This window comes from Macaca fascicularis, chromosome 4, assembly GCF_037993035.2.
Source record: "Macaca fascicularis isolate 582-1 chromosome 4, T2T-MFA8v1.1".
Taxonomy (NCBI): domain Eukaryota; kingdom Metazoa; phylum Chordata; class Mammalia; order Primates; family Cercopithecidae; genus Macaca; species Macaca fascicularis.
The window spans coordinates 77089697-77104880 of record NC_088378.1 but is presented as its reverse complement, the minus strand read 5'-3'; the positions used below and the strand labels follow the sequence as shown (position 1 = coordinate 77104880).

At 32.3% G+C, this 15184-nt stretch overlaps 1 long non-coding RNA gene across 9 annotated transcripts in view; it reads left to right on the top strand.

Annotated features, from left to right (window-relative positions):
- Positions 1 to 15184, top strand: part of LOC102119720 (uncharacterized) — a 1100133-nt gene that overhangs the window by 894873 nt on the left and 190076 nt on the right. For 2 of the 9 annotated variants that reach the window (XR_012433600.1, XR_012433599.1), the window contains one exon: positions 9801 to 9938. The exons of the other annotated variants lie outside the window; for them this stretch is intronic. This is a non-coding gene — a long non-coding RNA (uncharacterized lncRNA). Of the gene's footprint in view, positions 1 to 9800; positions 9939 to 15184 lie in introns of those variants that run through there. 9 annotated transcript variants of the gene reach the window in all.

The window sequence follows — 15184 nt, the reverse complement described above, 5'->3', positions numbered from 1 at the left end:
TTACAACAATCTAGTGGTTGAAATAACCCAAACGTCCATTGGCAGATGAATGAATAAACAAAATGTGCTATTCAAATATACAATGGAATATTAATCAGCCTTAAAAAGAAAGGAAATTCTGACACATGTCATGACATGCATGAATCACAAGGACATTATGCTAAGCTATATAAGTTAATCACAAAAAGGGAAAATACCATATGATCCCACTTACATGAAGTATCTAAAGTAGTCAAATTCATAGAAATAGAAAGTAATGGTGATCCAGGGACTGGGGAGAGAAAGAAAAGGGGAGTCATTTGATGAGTATAGAATTTTAGTACCCAAGATGAAAAAGTTCTGGAGATTTGTGAATATATGAATATACTTAACACTACTGAACTTTATACTTGAAAATGATTAAGATGGTAAATTTCATGTAATATTTTTTTTAAACCACAATTAAAATAAGAAGAAAAACTTCAAAAAGAGTTTGTATATTACTGACTTCAGTCCCAGAGAGGTCTTTTCTATACTGGGTAGAACCGGATAGGTATTGGCCATCTAAGGTATATGTTCTTTAAAGGTTGTTACTGTATAAGAAAGGGGTGCATCCTTCCTGATAGCTTATGGAAAAACCCAAAGAGATAAATTAATTGGAGATCCCTGAGAAAAATGGACTGGGGATGGACTGGGGTTGGGGGCAGATACAATCCTAGCAGTAGGTATAATTTCCAGAACCACGTGTAGCAGCATTATGGAATGGGGAGTGTGGTTTTAACCAAGGACATAAATCTACTCCTGAAACCTGTTTTCAAGTACAAATTCTATTCTGACAAGGATTATGACCAAAGTCTTGGGTCTTCTTGGTTGTGATTGCTTTTGCTTTTGATAGCCTTTTCCCCAATTCTTCCTTTCCAAAATGGCAAATTTGCTGATGGTTTTCAGTTCTACCCTCTAATTTCAAGACAATGTAAGCATTTATTTAACAAACTATTCCAAGACTTACTACTGTCAGACACTGCGCTGAGAACAAATAATAAGGGATTTGGTGTTAAAAGTCATAGCCCTGGGATGTGCATTTTATTGCAGTGTAAAAACAGGTAAATTAATAGCTATTGTATAATATCATTATATGCTTTGATAGCAATGTGAGGAGAGTTATGAGAGTGCATAGGAGGAATGCCTCAATCAGCTGGGGAATGAGGAACTTGAGGAAAATTGGGAAAGATAGCTGGGTCAGGACTATTTGAACTGAATCTTGAGGTAGAAATAAAGACTTATGTAAGAAGTTCCAAAGCAGGTAAGATAAAGAAGTTTGAAGGGAAACTTGAAATGAAAGGGTATTTCTGGTAGTGAGTGCAAGGCAATGACGGTTGAGAAAGCAAAGTATATTCAAGTATCTTCAAACCCTTTAATATGCATCACAAATAGAAAGAATGGGGAATCAGAGCCAGGAGACAGAGCCCAGACCTAAACTTTACTCCAGAAAAAGCAGCATAGATTTTATTCTGAAAGTTATGAAGATCACTGAAGGCAAGAAACACAAGAAACTCCAAATTATAAATGGTCAGTTTAGGATTTTAGGAAACTAACATAACCAGTTTTCCATTGTAGAAAAATTAATCTGTAGTTTCATGGAAAGGGCTCTAATGCTTTCTGATTACAAAGATTGCTCTTTCTCCATTTTTTTTCCGGGCATTTTATCCAGAAATTCCAAAATAACTGATAGATTTATCCCAGTGTGTTATTTCAATTAATAATCACAAAGAAATAAGCTAACCACCTCCCACCTCACACCAAAAAATTCAAATTCTCAAAAATCCTCCAGAAGATAAATAGCTTTCTCCTAACTACACTGAATCTCCTTGACTTCTACATAATTAATGCAAACAGAATTGTAAGCCCAAGTCCAGAGTCAGATTCTCACACTTCATTATATCCAGACTGGTTTCTGGAATATACAAATAAGACTATGGTCACCTAGTCTGAAATATGGAGGTTTTAAAAACATGAACACATTTATAATTTGATATTCCTCACCATATTTCTGCCTCTCTTAAGTTTTTTCCCTATGTAATACTCTTCGATGTCTTAAATTTACTTAAGGACATGCTTCATAAAGTAGCATTTCAAGAATCTATTATTTGAATTCCTTTATTTTTCCAGTGACAATACTGGTCACTCGCTTGTGAACATGCACATTAATACATACTTAAAATCTTAGAATGGAAACCAGGTGGAAATTGTTCAGTAACATTAAATGTTGATAACTTAATAAGTTATATTGAGAGACAGAGGCCTACTCAAACTAAAATATTATTCCATTGATCCATACAGAGGTCAGGCTATTCATGAACCAAAATTCTGGTGAAAAGGTTAAATTGATGTTTTATATTTGATCTTTCAAAAGCCTTTGCTTATTTAAGATTTAGTGGGATTTATATATGAGTTGATAATGCATTGGTTTTCAGCCTTAAATAGGTTACTTATTGAGCATGGTAGATATAATGTGCTTTTCATCAATATACTGTATGACAAATCTGCAATATTTTACCATTTACTTTAAAATCAGCAAAGCAAGCAAAATACACTTATAATAGGTTATGTAGTCAGCATTGGCCTTCCAGACTGGTCAGAGATTGAATATGTTGCTCTACTAGGGATTAAATAAAATGAACATAAACTCAGGCTCTACATTAAGTATCTGTTGCAAAGTTTCTGAAGTAACTTTGCCAATAGCATTTTATCTGTGACAATTATAAAAAGCCATATATTTATCCACAATTAGTGCAACAATTAAGCAGGTAAGAAACTGAGTTTGAACTTGAAATTTTAATGTGGTACATTCTATTGAAAATTCAGTTCTTAAAATATGTACTTAAAATGAAGCAATATGAAGTAATAATATGAAGTAAGTTGTGTTTTAAAAAACCTATTGCCTTGATAGTTTTGGTTAATTTATTAAATGTAATTTTATTATAAGGTGAAAAGTTTGGAGAGATTAGTTGAAAACCTTGTATTTGCTATGAAAACAACCTGAAATTAACTGCCTAGTTAATTCTTCATCAATGAGAACATCAGTTTTTCTATTTTCAGGAAAGAAAACACTTTTAAAAATAGGTAGGCTTTTCATTTACTTTGCTTTTGTCGTCCAGGAGTTTGCATTTAAAATAGAATAAACTCATTCTGGGAAAAACTATATCCCTGACTATTTCAAGTTAATATCTTCTATTTAATCAATTATTTAATTAAGAGCTATAAATTAAGACATACCCTACAACATTTCCACTTAATGTTATAACCAATTACATCAGCATTCAGTAAGATATGGATTGCTATTAAAGGGTTAACAAAGATACATTGATGAATTTTGGCTTCATGATTTTTATTTCTACCATATTACAACTATAAGGAGGAAAAAATAGGTCAAATAACTATGTTTTCTCTTCTCAGTTACTTATTTTACTTTAATTCTCAGTGAATTGGACATACTGTGAAATGTCAAAAGTAACCTTAGATTGTTTCATGCAGTAATGATACAGTTAAGAAGCTTCTTTAAATAAATGTGTCAAGTTTCATTCATCTTAGATCCAGATGATATGAGAAAACTTCACGTTCTCATGAGGAATGATGGGTGGAAGAAAAATTACTCATTCCAATTGCACTGATGGTAAACACAGATGAGGGTTAGAATCTTGAATTTTAGCTAAAATAGATTCCGATAATAAAAAAAGAGAAGTGGGTATAATAAAAATATTAAAACAAAATACTCTTAATAATCGTCAATGATTTCTGTCCTAACCACAAATTATTATAATATGTGTGCACAGTATCAATAATGTTAAAGAAATTTTACCAGTTTAAATTTCAAGCAAGAAGTTTGCAATTTAAACATTGCTACATAAAACAATATTTTTCAAAAGACATCAAATTTCTCTATCCAAAATGAGTTTAGAATTATAGTAAGACTTAATTATGAAAAGTTGACCCCCAAAATTTTAATTTATTCTCTACCTCTTATTCAAAAAAAAGGTTCTGTATATTTTTCTTCTCTAAAATTTGATCTTTAGGAGGTTAGAGGAAGTACACTCAGCTAGAAAGAGCACCTTCTCCCAGTGATTTAAATGACTTTTTTTCTACATGGAGCCATGAAAGATAGCGTCTGGTAGAACTGTAGTGTCCTGTTATTAGGGAACTACTGATTCATTAGGAATTCTAATGCCGTAATACATTTGTCTCATGTTTCATTGACCAAACCTATTGTCTTCCTGTCTGCTGCTTCAGGGCCAGTTTAGGCAACAGATGAGACAGCAATGTAGTCATATGCCAGTAAGGTAGTTTTTAAATTAGAAAAGTGAAGAGACGTGCTCTGAATTCATTGCCTTAATTTTTCACATAGAAGGAGCAGTGGTGGTAACCCAGAAAAATAAAGGCTGATTTATACATTAACATCTCATTCAAAACATTCACCCCAGACCAATTAGGGGCCTTTCTCCTACCTCCAGGGCCACCTTTGCTCATATCAGTGTGAAACTCTCAAAGGAGATCTGTATCCATTGTCTATCCATCAATCCCTTTCTTTCTCAGGGAGTGAGCCAGTGTAAGTAGAAAGTGTTGCCTGGAATATCCTCAAGGATACAAATCATTTAGCAAAGATAATAAGCAATGTATCCACTAAGGATGATGGCATGGCCAAATACTCAGACCTAAAAGAGATGATTCTATCAGCTTAAAAATTGTAAAAAGAAAAACTCATTTCTCTTTTTCTTATAAGACACATAGAAATGCTGGCTACTTGAAATTTGACAGAGCCATGACCAGTAGGATTACTATATGACTGCTGATTTTTATGCTTTTTAAAAAATTTATACATCTAACACTTGACATTTAAAATAGCACAAATTTTTAAAATGACCATTTATGAAAGAGTTCATAGAGTGAACTAAGTCGTTTGCTGAGCTCTTTTACCAGCTAATGAGGGTAAATTATTAAATTTTCAGGAATTTTGGTTATTTCAAATGACCATTGTTAAAAATTAAATTATATGTCTATAATTAAGAGACTCTATTAAAATCTAAGGCAATAAATATAACTTATTGCTTCCAAATTGTTTTACTGCATTCTACTATGGTCTTTAGTTTATTTTCAACCATAGTATTGGTGATGATAGAAACACTATGTAATGGTCTGCTATTGTGAATTCCTTCTCAAGTGTTCATTCGATGACTCTACCTTAGTGGCTGGAAACTGGCCATGCTAGGACTATGTGGATGATGGAAATCAGTAAAGACTATGAATAAGGCTGTTTTTTTTCTTCTGGAGAGCCAGATATTAAACATTTACCAGGACACCACGGATTATAAATTCTGTGGTGAAGCAACCAACTGATAAGACCTCTCTGTGTGGGAAGGAAGGGTAAGGTCAAAAGATTACTAACAATAACAGAGGAATGTCTGGGCTGCTATAGCACAGTCTCTCAGACTTGAGAAAATAGCACATATGTGAGTGTAATTTTGTAAACTGAACTGCAAAATACTTTTTATCTACTATTACAGTTGGACTAAAATGAAGGATGGAAATAAGAGAAACAAACATTCCATGTAATTTCTCTAAGTATTCCTAAATATTTTAATAAATATGATATTATTATAATTTAGATTTATTTGAATTTATAAATATATTATTCTGTTGGAAATACTGGATGCTCTATAAACCTATTTAAGGCCTGTTTATGGTTATAGTGGTACTGGTTATTTTTTCCCCCAGGTCAGCAGAATTTGGTCTTTTATTTACACTGAGTTATATAACAGATTTAGACATGAAGCAAGATCAGAAATATGAGACTGTGGAAAGGTTTATGATTTTAAAAATAAGAGGTATCTTCAGTTCACAATGAGCCATGTCCTTAACATACTCAATAACACTATTTAATGCAATTAGACGTGGCTATAATCCATTATATACTGCTTATACTATTCATTTATTGGAATGCTACTGGCTTAATAATTTTAGTTTAAGTTAACCTAGAGCGGATATACATAGCAAATTTGAACCCATTTTAAGTACTTAGAGAAAAAAATCTATACATATTTTTTCTTTATCCATGGGCATTACAGAAGAATCAATTTGTTTCATGTGAGAAGGTACTTTTTTTATAGGGAAGAGATATGGCTTTAATTGACTCAATTTGTTGTTGATGTGAAGTTATTTAGATATAGTGTAGATAATGGAAATATTTATGACATTCATAAAATGTTGTTCTTCCAAACAATAAAAGCCTTGTTGAATTTTAAAAATATGTATGTATTTACTGTTAAAAGTTAAAACCTGACTATTTTTACCTTCTTGTGGGTACTAGAAACGTTAACATTCTCTAAGACAGAATTATACATTTAACATAAGAATTGTATTCTAAAAGATTATTGTGTTAGAATATTTTGATACTCTGTTTTTATAATTTGATACTAGGATATATATATATTTTATTACTTATTAAGTATATCTATTCCTAAGATTTTAATAATTCTGAAGTAGTTCTGCTTTCCTATTAGGGAAAAACCTGGTCAATTGACCTCTGGTAGAAAAAATGTCACCTCTAAGAGAACATATATAAAATGCCTTCCCTTCCTGTAAAAAGTACCATTGCGTATATTTCATGTTTTTACATTCTTCTATTAGAATAGAATGGAATTTTCACTTCTAAAAAAAAAAAAGAAATACTTCCTATGACCAAATATCCTCCTTACTGAATGTGAACCTTTAATTTGAAGCTTGAAAAAAATCTGATTTATTACATGCAGGAAGTTGAGTTTCACACCTAAAATGATGCTCACGTTACCATAGCATTTTTAATTTAAACTGATGTTCCTATGCTGTAGAGAAAGTACTATAAATTTTTAATTATAAATATGAATCCATGTAACCTGTTTGTACAGAAAAGAGCTAATGCTTCTTTTGTTACTGTTTTTAACTAGCAAGAAGAAATGGAATAAATCATGTGATTGTTTCACAAATAGATCATTTGCATTTTTGACTTGTAAAAATAAGAGTCATATAACATTTTGTTTTTATGAACTGACTTTGTATATATAGAGTTAAGTATAAATTGCTGAGGACAAAATAATCAACTTCATAGTACGTCATGTTAAATCACTGTATTTTGTAGAAATAGTATACAATCATGCTTAGTAGTTAATTCCCTCAGGATAATTATTTAAATCACTTATAAAACCTGTTCTTATGTACAGAACAAACTTCTGATGTTAAGCCACAGTCTAGTAGTTATAAGATGGTACTTCGCAAATTGGCCACAAGGTATTCCTTTCTCCCGACAAATAACATAGTGGAGAAAAAGAAAATAAATCACAATTGGAATGAACAAAAAATATCTTAACAGAACTTTTAGTATAAAAATGCTTTTTTTAAACTTACATTAATGTTACATTTCTATTCATCATGCATATTATTTTGGCTTTAATATATATTAGGACCACTAATGCCTGATACATGCTGCAGTTTGCTCTGGCTTCAAAACACACCTCAGCAATTTTCTGAGAAACAAAGAAGTATGCACACCTCTCTGGGAAAAAAAAGCAAAGGGAATGTTAGTTGTAGATTAAAAGGCTGATGGTAGACCATCTTTAGTGAATATTTTGGATGGTACTAGTTGCTAATATTTAGAACAAATAGCATATGAAATATATTAAACCTGCAATAGGCATGTAAAAAGACAATGCAATTTTTGTTTGAAAATGTCTTTAAATGATCTGGGTTTTTTTCTAGTTTAAAATTAGGAAGTTTTTATGCACTCTTGTATTTTTCTATAAAGGATCCTGTGGAGATCATCAAAATGCCATTGTATTTAAATCTAGTCTTCTTATTCAGTCATACTTATGTCCAGTGTTGCCATTAATATTTTTCCCTATTAATGACTTGGAATTCAGACTCACACTATTCTGTTGCCATTGGATAGGTGAAGCACGAGAACAGAATTCTATCTGTAAATGCATCTAATGTAATCTGAAATTATTATAAAGCAAAGAAAAAGCACATGACATTCTTATACAGAAATATTAATGTAGTGAAATATATTTACTTTGTTACCTAAGATGTGACAGTAGTCCCTAATCTATAAGAATAATCTCCTCTGCTGTAGCAGCAAATAAAAAGAAAGATGCATATTATGGATTTTTTGAGTATCAGGATATCACTCTGCTATAATATATCATGCTTCATTGTGACACATTCCCCCATTTGTCACTTTCTGTCACGTTACTGTATCTCAAAAGACACAACATTGCCCAACCATTTTTTTTAGTGTAGCAAATGGATGCCAAATATTTGACATTGAAAATAGAACTATTTTAAAAACAAGGTAGTTTTAGACAAAAGCTATTTAAATGAGTGTTTCAAGCAGTGGTTACCAGAGAAAGTGGTTATTTAAATGTATATTTGTAAAGCTCAAAAATCTACTAAAAACAAATATTTCCTTTACTTGTAAGTAGTTTATTCTTAAACTATGAAAGCTCCTTTCCTTCCTATTTGATGATACTCTTAGAAAAGGATTAAATTTCTATTTTTGTTTCCTGCCAAAAAAGCAGGTTTAATTTTTATCAGTATTATAATACTGAAGTAGTCAAACTGCTTTCTTCAGTTTTTATATTCAAGCATTTCAAGTTAATGTTTTAAAATTGTCCTTTGAAGAAATACACAGACATATGCATGCGTGTTAAATACTTAGGGCTCCATGTTATATTTCAGGCAATAGAAAGCACAAGAAAAACAAAGCCATCAGCCATCTTGCTGACACTGCTACTGAGGGCTGGTGCTATTAGAACCAGTAAGCGTCTGACAACATTCCAGACACATCTAGATAGAATAAAATGGAAATGCTTAACTAAGAAGAAATGAATTGTCATTCACCTATTTTCTCATATAACCCTGTCCCATGAATCTTTTTGTACAGATGAAGAGGATCCCCTAGCATTAATGGCTGTCTCAAACTAATTTGAAAAAATATTTTGAACTTAACCACATAATTCAGTCTGTTGGTAATTTTTGAAACTGTTTGAGTCAGGACCAAGGAGAGCTCCCAGATTTTGTTCTCTCAGCTAAGCCCTGCACTAACTACCTGTAATTATTCCTTAACAGCGGTGAGAGCTCACATGAAGCCCTATTTTAAGGGCTTTGCATAGATTATTTTATTATTTAAACCTCACAGCGTTATTGTGAGGTAGCCATCATGAATTTTTTGTAGATGAGTACTTAGGCTCAGAGAGTTATCAGGGGCTGATTTTATAGCTTCTGCTTTAGAGCTCGCTCATCCCTGAGAAACATCACTGTATAACTTTCAATTTGTATTGTTTTTGATAAATAACATGATATTTATGTTAAATATGTTAATATGTCATGTTTACCTTATGTTAATATAACAAATAGTTATGTTAAATAACAAGGTGTTAACTTTCCAATGCTATTTCCTATCAATTTGGGATAGAATATTTTTTTCATTTTTCACTTATGTGGCTAATACATATTGTATGTAAGATGTTTTGGTGAGTTTTTCAGAAAGAAAATTTTGTTTTGGCTATGACCCTTTAATATTTGCAATGTTCAGCTCCATTAAAAGTCATTCCCCTGTTTGAGACCTTCGGTCCCTCCCCATTGCACATAAAGTAGGTCCAAACCCTGGCAGAATCTGGCCTAACCTACCTTCCCAACTGAATCTACCACTCCTCATTTCTATTAATACAATACTAGGCTTTTTGCCCTTCAATTGTAAAAGCCTGAAATATTTTTGTCTCATTGTCTTTGTTTAGGTGGTTCCTCTCAGCTGGGAAAGACTGCTTTGCCATCTTCAGCTGTAGAAAATCATCCTCAAGCTCAAACTTTGCCTGCTTCCAAAAACTTTTTCTACTTCTATCATCAGAATTTATCTTTCCCTCTGTTACTCTCCAATAATGATATAATGATAGAAATTTTACTGCCATCCCAAGACCTATGTTCTAGGCTTATTGCTTAAATGCATTATTGCTACAAAATATGCAGATAACCTTCTATTGAACATCTGTGTCCATAGTATTTTTGCTTCAATTAAATCATAAATCATGCATTGTCTATGGTTTATTTCTGTCATTTCTTTGTTAGATTATAAATTCCTTGATGTCTTCCATCTAATTCATCTTCTTATTCCTCCATGAAACCTAGCATAATCCCTCACATTGAATTAAATGGAAGCAGATATTTAAAGCCAACATAAAATGTTTTGAAATAGTTCTTAGGTTTTAATTAAAATCTCATTAAGTCTTAAGGTAACCACATATTAATGGTTACAAAAATCAGAGAAATTATTTCTCTCTCATATTTCAACTTTCTGGCTCTTACGTGGATCTTTTATTTACATATTCTTTGTATAATACTCATTTAACTTTAAAACACACTGAAAACCCTCTATATCCCAACACACTCCTGTTCTTCTCTGAGAAACACTTAACACACTCCATTGATTTGAATCAGAACTAGATGTTTTACTCCCAGAGTTATAATAAGCTATGAGACTCATTTACCTTTTGTAAGTGGAATTTTTTGAAGTTGATATGTGTTTTTTGTTTGATATGTGTATCCTCTCTTCTTTTTAATGTATTCATTTTTACATGTTTTTCTTATTTTTATTTACAAAAGAACACATAAATGAATTCTAATTAACAATGTCCTTGATTATTCTCACTCAAACATTCTTTTCATTGCCACTCACTTCAATTTCATATGGTCATTCAGTCCATTTTTTCTGCTTATAAATGTATCTCTATGTACTTATAAAGGTAAAATTTTGATTTTTGTGTTAAATTTTATATAAGTTAAAATACATTGTGTATATATTTTGGAGTGTGCTTTGTTTTTCTGACTTAAAAGACACATGAGCAAACATATATTCTCTTCAAATTTTTACCTATTGCATAGTTTTCCAGCCTAATGCTGTATCATACGTCATTTAAGAATTCATTGCCTATAGATGAACGTTTATATGTATTTTGAATTATAAAAATGGGTCAATATTCTTGTACATGACTTTTTGTGCACATGTGCAAGTATTTCTCTAGAATATATATCTAAACACAGAATGTGGGGATAAATAGATATATTTTCAATTTTAATAGATATTACCAAATTAGCCCCTGAAAGGCCTGCATATATTTTTATTCCCACTGAGAATAAATAAGATGATGCATTTTCTGTGCATCTTCTTCATTGCTGGATATTATCAATGTTTTTAGGTTTTGATATCCTATCCACTATTTAATTTCAGGATATTCATTACGCTTTCCTGAGTACTAGTGAGGGTGAAGTTAATTTTGTATGTTTGTCATCATTTTATTCATTTTTTAATGAATTTACTGTTTACATAATTTTGTATATTTACATAATGTTTTAATTGTAGGAGGTATTTCTATATTTTGGAAATTTATTTTTTATTATATAACTTAAAGTATTTCTCAGATGCTTGTCTTAATTATATGTGCATTGCTGTTGGTATGTTGGATAACTGGGTTTATTGATGTATTTTTGGCATATTGATTCTTTGTTTTGCCTTCAAAAGCCTCCCTTTCCCAAGAATGTAAGTTTATGCTAATATATTTTGTTCTAATAATAGTGTACTTTTATCATCTTATATGTAGCTCTTTAATGTATATCAAAATTTGTGTGGATATGGATTCAGTATGCAACTTCACTTTTTTCAAATGCCTCTTTATCTTTTAAAAATTAAGCCAAGTGGATAAATTAGACCTATTAAAACTATAAAAATGAAGTCATTAAGCACAATCACAACATGCTTTTGCATGCAAATTGCAACTCTTGGGCCAATAAAATATAGCCGTCCCCTGTTTATAGCTTGCTATTTTTACAATAGTTACTCAGATAGTTTGAACTCGAAATCTTTCTTCTTCAGGGTAGATTTTTTTTCCTTAAGTACATCTTTTGGGAGGTCATCTAAAGAAATGTGGACAAATATCAAGTCCAAAAGGAGACCGGGTCATCGTCAGGCTGATGCATCTGGTATACTTAGAAACAGGAGTCAATTCTAGGAATCTCACCTTCTGCAAAACAGAAGTTTCAGGTGCTCCTCAGGTTGAAGAAATCATGGTATGTGCTGGTAGGGGCAAGAGCAGCATAGATGATAAGCTTTTATACCTAGAACAAAGAGCGTGGGATATAAGGTGTCAGAGAAGTCCAAGAAGTAAGCAGGACAGAGATATGCTTGACTCCAGGCAAATATACACAACACTTAAGTAAAGATTTCATCACAGCCCTTCTCTACCTGTAATTATTCCTTAGGCACTGTTTCTAACCACCAGTTCATGTTGAAAGTACAAATTTTCTATGTATAGAGGAAATATAAACAGTGGCTTCGGACATTAATTCAAGGAGTTATTTCTACACCATATAGTTTCTATAAGAAGATGAAAAAGAAAATCTAGACTGGAAGCTTCTATATCTTTTTGTACTGGGAAGCAAAATGTATAAGCAAGGGAGGAGAAAAGTAATTAATATAACGTTTATTATATGCTAATTGTTTTCTTCTTTTGAAAAAAATTTGACAATAACTTTTTCATGTAGGTGCTATTATCCTTATTTTAGAGATGAGAAACAGGTTCAGAATGGTTACAGAGTGATAGAGTCAGGATTCCAGCTTCAAGCCTGGTTGGGATTACTCTGCCCTACCAACTATGGAAGGGAAGTGGACACAAAGTAACCTCTATTCTCTGCCAGCTCTATCAGGATTTCCTCCAGCTGCCTTTATCCAAACAGCAGCCATCCAAATCACCCATTTTGCTGATTTCACAAAATACACTTTTAAAATGACATTGCTCTATTCACAATTGGTTTTGTGATTATTATCAAGCAAATTTGGGTTGGAACCAACCCAAATGTCCATCAATGATAGACTAAATAAAGAAAATGTAGCATGTATACACCATGGAAAACTATGCAGCCATAAAAAAGGATGAGTTCATGTCCTTTGCAGGGATATGGATGAAGCTGGAAACCACCATTCTCAGCAAACTAACACAGGAACAGAAAACCAAATACCACATGTTCTCACTCATAAGTGGGAGTTGAACAATGAGAGCACATGGACACAGGGAGGGGAACATCACACACCAGGGCCTGTTGGGGGTGGCGCTTAGGGGAGGGACAGCATTGGGAGAAATACCTAGTAGATGATGGTTTGATGGGTGCAGCAAACCACCATGGCACATGTATACCTATGTAACAAACCTGCATGTTCTGCACATGTATCCCAGAATTTAAAGTATAATAATAATAATAATAATAATAAAGATTAATAAAAGATATTGCTCAGTAAAGAAGTGTTCATACTCCTCAGTTCATGTTTTATATTGGATATTACACTGATTCACAAACCAGAATTCTTGTGTGGCAGCCTTCCTTAACAAAACCAACTCATCCTAAGAAGATGAGTTGGTTTTTACTTCAAATACTAGTGTCAAAATGACTTAGCAGATGGGAAAAGGGGGGCAAAATTAACCCCTTTGTACCTGAGGTTGCATTTTTTTGAATTTTTGCAATCAGACCTTGACAATGACCTTAAGCAGTAGGATATAAATAGCTCACATGCTTAGCGTTCCAATAATGGAACACTAGGCATAAATGGCTAAAATGATTTTCCCAGCACTACCAAGATTAGAATTCACCTCCCAGTTAAGAAATCAACATTCAGAAATCATTCACCTGCAGAAGCACCACATCTACTTATAGCAGTTTGCTTTCCTTAGATTTGCAATAGTAAAACAAAATCTCTCGGGTTCTTGAAAAACCCTATATAATGTATTTTATAGAAGCAAAATGTCAGTACCCATTAGGTCAAGCAGTAAAACTCCCTCTCATAGAAACTGGCTGTGTTTTTAAGCGTGATTCATCATCATAAAGCATTCAGAGTCACTTTGTTCATTTTTCTTTTTTTCAGACAGAGAACAGGTCAGTTTTGTTTTTTATTTTCCCTAGCATCAACTCATCAAACTTTCATAGAATCACAAACCATTTAATTTATATTCAGAGGGCTTATTGTTGTAGGTATTCATATGCTACAAATAAAACCCAATGAAAGTACATTTGGAAACTGAGTTGTAAAGAATACCTGGCTTAATTTTTAAAGAAAAGGAAAGCATCATAATTCTTTCTATTCTTTTTATTCATATGTGTATTTTGTTTGGACTTCAGGTGCAAACGGTAGAATTGATCACAATTATCTATGGTTCATAACTGACATTGATTCATTCAAAGCTTTCTCTTGCTTCATTCATTTATTTACTCCCTTTACCCCCATTTCCCATTCCCATTCCCTTTCAAGGGCAAACATTCAAATATATTTTCATTTGTAAACTTTCATTTGTGTGTGCATTATTCACTGTGTGGGTTTTGTTTCACTATTTTTAAGTTAAATATTTATATTTGTTCTTATGCCATATCTTATTTCAGGCTGTTATAACAGAATACTATAGACTAGGTGGTATATACACCAAAAATTTATTCTCAAAGTTCTGGAGTCTGGAAAGTCTAAAATCAAGATACAAGCATATCGGGTGTCTGATGAGGACCTGCTTTCTGGTTTGCAGATGGCTGTCTTCTTGTATCCTCACATTGCATTGTGCAGAAAGAGAGAAAAAAGCAAGTTCTCTGGTGTCTTTTTTTTATAAGGATCTACCCTTACGATCTAATCACCTCCCAAAGACCTCACCTACAAATATCATCACCTTGGGGATTAGACTTTCAGTATATGAATTTGAGAGAACACAAATGTTCTGTCCATAGCATGGTAGTTTCCCCAACTTGGAACTTAAACCCATGTTATTAATACACTGTTACAAAGTATTTGATTATCCTTACTCTTGTATCTTTGGAAGTACCCTCCTGATTTTTTTTTTTTCTTGAAGCCTATCACATTAGTGTTTTTGATATTAGACTTTCAGTTAATGTTAAATCTGTGATGCCTTTCTTATTTTTTACCAAAGAAAATCTTTTTTGAACCTTTGGCTGTATATAAAATTCTAAGTTCAAAGTTTATTTTCCATTAATACTTTAAAAATATGATATCTTGTTCTTTTTGTACTCAGTGTTGCTTTAATACATTTGACAGCATTCTGATTATTATTCCTGTGTAGGCAATCTACTTTTTCTCTAT